This window comes from Elgaria multicarinata, chromosome 19 (assembly GCF_023053635.1).
Source record: "Elgaria multicarinata webbii isolate HBS135686 ecotype San Diego chromosome 19, rElgMul1.1.pri, whole genome shotgun sequence".
Classification (NCBI taxonomy): Eukaryota; Metazoa; Chordata; class Lepidosauria; order Squamata; family Anguidae; genus Elgaria; species Elgaria multicarinata.
In genome coordinates, this window is record NC_086189.1 from 13,619,063 (window position 1) to 13,623,350 (window position 4,288).

Below are 4,288 nucleotides of genomic sequence, written 5' to 3' on the forward strand. Positions count from 1 at the left end.
GGCAGCTGCATCCTATCCAAAACTAATATTGACATTTGGGCTGTAATAGATTGGTTCCCTCTCTCAATGTTTTCAGTATCCAAAATAAATAGGACCGAGGAGGTGGTAGTTTTTCTTTTCCCCCGGGGGGGCTTTGCTTCTTGTACAAAGGCAGAGATTTTAAATTTATGTTGTCATTAGTGAATGGCTAAAGTAAATTTAGAATACCTCACAGTTGATTTTTTTCCCCAAAACTACCCTTAACGGACGGATTGGGACTGACAGATCATCTTATATCAGGCAGATTTAGTCACACTATTGTCAACCAGCAAATTCCCAGGAGTAATTGTATATTTGTGTGTGTGTGCGTGTGTGTGTGTGTGTGTGAGAGAGAGAGAGAGAGATTGAGATTCTGGCAATGACACCACTTTGATGGCTGAAAGCAAGGAGGAGCTGAGGAGCCTTGTGACAAAGGTGAAAGAAGAAAGTGCAAAAGCTGGGTTGCAGTTAAACCTCAAAAAAACCAAGATTATAGCAACCAGCTTGATTGATAACTGGCAAATAGAGGGAGAAAATGTGGAGGCAGTGACAGACTTTGTATTTCTGGGCGCAAAGATTACTGCAGCCGCTGACTGCAGCCAGGAAATCAGAAGACGTTTACTTCTTGGAAGGAGAGCAATGACAAATCTTGATAAAATATTTAAGAGCAGAGACACCACACTGACAACAAAGGTCCGCATAGTTAAAGCAATGGTATTCCCCGTAGTAACCTGTGGCTGCGAGAGCTGGACCATAAGGAAAACTGAGCGAAGGAAGATAGATGCTTTTGAACTGTGGTGTTGGAGGAAAATTCTGAGAGTGCCTTGGACCGCAAGAAGATCAAACCAGTCCATACTCCAGGAAATAAAGCCAGACTGCTCACTTGAGGGAATGGTATTAAAGGCAAAACTGAAGTACTTTGGCCACATAATGAGAAGACAGGATACCCTGGAGAAGAGGCTGATGCTAGGGAAAGTGGAAGGCAAAAGGAAGAGGGGCCGACCCAGGGCAAGATGGAGGGATGATATTCTGGAGGTGACAGACTTGACCTTGGGGGAGCTGGGGGTGGCGACGGCCGACAGAAAGCTCTGGCGTGGGCTGGTCCATGAAGTCACGAAGAGTCGGAAGCGACTGAACGAATAAACAACAACAAATTTTTGAAGAGAACGCTGTGTGAGCACCCCACTGCATCTACCAAGAACAAAGGTCCCTTGGATGGCTGTGTCTTTAAACCTGTGTTCACTTGTATGTGCTTCCCGAGAGGACGTGTGCAATACTTGAATAGAAGAACCAAGCAAGATCTCATATGAGTCTCAGATGAACCTCTGCCATGCGATTGATTGTAACAGCAACATTTGTGGGTATTTTCTCAAGGTGTTTCCCAGCCATGCTGTGAACCTTACTCAGTTTGCTCAAGAACTCCTGCTGTCTGCCACAAACAGGGCCCCTGAAAGTCTCGCTATGCTTCTGCCAGCTCTTGAGCAAACGGCTTGCATTCAAAGCCAGCCAGCATTCATAATGAAGCCTGTGGCTTGTGAAATTCCGATATCCCCATTATGTCAACATTCATCCCGGTTGCTTGGAGGAGAGAGAGAGACCCATTATGGAAGCCAGGTTGGCAGGCAGAATAAACGGAATAGTTTTGCCTCTGCCCTTTCGACAGGAATTCCCACCCCCAGCAAAGGCAATGATCAGGAGAGTTTCACGTGATTATGCAACTGTGAACAGCCACAGGAGTCCTGTCCCCAAAGAGGAAGCAACCTTAAGTAACAAATATTATAGGAACCACAGCACGTCTTGTGGTTTCTATTACCAGCTCAACGAAGAGGCACGTTACAAAAGGTGCGATGGGCATATTCAAAGTAGGAAAATGATTGACCAGAGGTGCCTGAAGTCTTTTGGAATGAATGCACAGATGCGGGTTCTGATGGTTCTTGTGGTCATACCAATGTACAATAAATGACCTGGACACTTAAGGGCATAAATCACTCCCTTGGTATTGCAGTTCACAGATTCCTTAATATAATGGTTTTGTTTAACTGCAGGGTTTTCAAATACTTTTAATGTGGTACAGTTCACACACACACTGAAGTGTCCACAATGGTAATTTCTCACAATCTTACCACCACTAACACTGGAGAATACCAGAGGGGGAGGAGTTTTCATTGTGCTATGTACAAGTATATCCCTCAAATTACGTGCATTCTTATATGCAAAAACGGGGTCCTTTCTGCACCGTGGAATTTCTGATAAAAGATGCCAGTGTTTGCGAATTATTGACCTTATCTGGGTTGTGTACCCATCATAAGTCAGAGGCACTATTACTCCTTCCTCCTGATTTGTTCTGGTTTTGGGTCCAATAATGTAGTCTCGTCCAAGTTCTTAGCTTTGTACAATGCCTGCCTCAGGACCCTGTTGAGATATTCCCTTTGCTTAAGTTGTTCTGAAAGAATCATAGAATAGTAGAGTTGGAAGGGGCCTACAAGGCCATCGAGTCCAACCCCCTGCTCAATGCAGGAATCCACCCTAAAGCATCCCTGACAGATGGTTGTCCAGCTGCCTCTTGAATGCCTCTAGTGTGGGAGAGCCCACAACCTCCCTAGGTCACTGGTTCCATTGTCGTGCTGCTCTAACAGTCAGGTAGTTTTTCCTGATGTCCAGCTGGAATCTGGCTTCCTGTAACTTGAGCCCGTTATTCTGTGTCCTGCACTCTGGGATGATTGAGAAGATATCCTGGCCCTCCTGTGTGTGACAACCTTTCCAGTATTTGAAGAGTGCTATTAGCCTGTGCACAAAATTCTCTTGGATTGCTACAGTTCCTACGTAATCTGATCATCTGGGAGTAGGAACATAGGATATAGACTCAGACCATTGGTCCATTGATCCCAGTATTGTCAACACTGACCGGCAGCAGCTCTCCCAGAGGCTGTCTATACGTGGGGAAAGCCCCAAGGTGGTTCAGCAGAACCATTCCGGAGCTTTCCCCCGAAGCGCCAAAGTAAAAAAAGTCAGGGACTTACAGTCAGGATTTTTTTCCTGATGTCCAGCTGGAATCTGGCTTCCTGTAACTTCAGCCCATTATGCTGTGCCCTGCACTCTGGGATGATAGAGAAGAGATCCTGGCTCTCCTCTGTGTGACAACCTTTCAAGTTCTTGAAGAGTGTGATCATCTCTCCCCTCAATCTTCTCTTCTCCAGGCTAAACATGCCCAGTCCTTTCTGTCTCTCCTCATAGGGCTTTGTTTCCAGACCCCTGATCACCCTGTTGCCCTCCTCTGAACCCCCTCCAGCTTGTCTGTATCCTTCTTGAAGTGTGGTGCCCAGAACTGGGCACAATATTCAAGATGAGGCCTAACTAGTGCCGAGTAGAGGGGAACCAGTACCTCGCGCGATTTGGAAGGTATACTTCTATTAATGCATCCCCACATCACACTGTTGGCTCATATTCAGCTTGTGATCTACAACAATTCTCACTTGTAGAATTGCTGAGCTAAGTGTCCCTCATCTTGTAACTGTGCATTTGGTTTCTTTTTCCTAGGTGTAGAACTTAAGATCACTTTGAAGGTTGCTTCTGTCTTCCAGGGTATTAGCTATCCCACCCAATTTTGTGACATCTGCAAATTTGACAAGCATTCCCTGCACCTCCTCATCCAAGTCAATAATAAAAAATGTTTAAGAGCTCTGGGGCCAGGACTGATCCCTGCGGTACCCCACTCGTTGCCTCTCCCCAGTTTGAGAAGGTACCATTGATACCTGTTACCCTTTGAGTTTGATTCTGTAACCAACTGTGAATCCACCTAATAGTTGTTCCATCTAGCCCACTTTTGACTAGTTTGCTGATCAGAGTGTCCAGAAGGCACTCGTCTCCTGTCCCTGCATCCCCGTCTTCTGTTGCCTGTATTGGAATTCATTTATTCATTTTATTTATTTATTTTATTTATTTATTTTATTGCATTTGTATACCGCCCCATAGCCGAAGCTCTCTGGGCGGTTCACATCAGATAAAAAACACTTAAAAACAATATACAAAAATTAAAAACCACAAAAACATGCAAAATGCACATACATCTAAAACCACTATTTAGATTGTAAGGTTTCCACGGGAGGGACCTGTGTTTTCATACTGTGATGAAGTACTATGTATGTTGATGCCACTAGAATAATAATAATAATAATAATAATAATAATAATAATAATAATAATAATAATACTACATTATCCCTGAAGTAGAACTTGCCATAGATGGAAAAGAACTCAAAATTGAGAGTAGA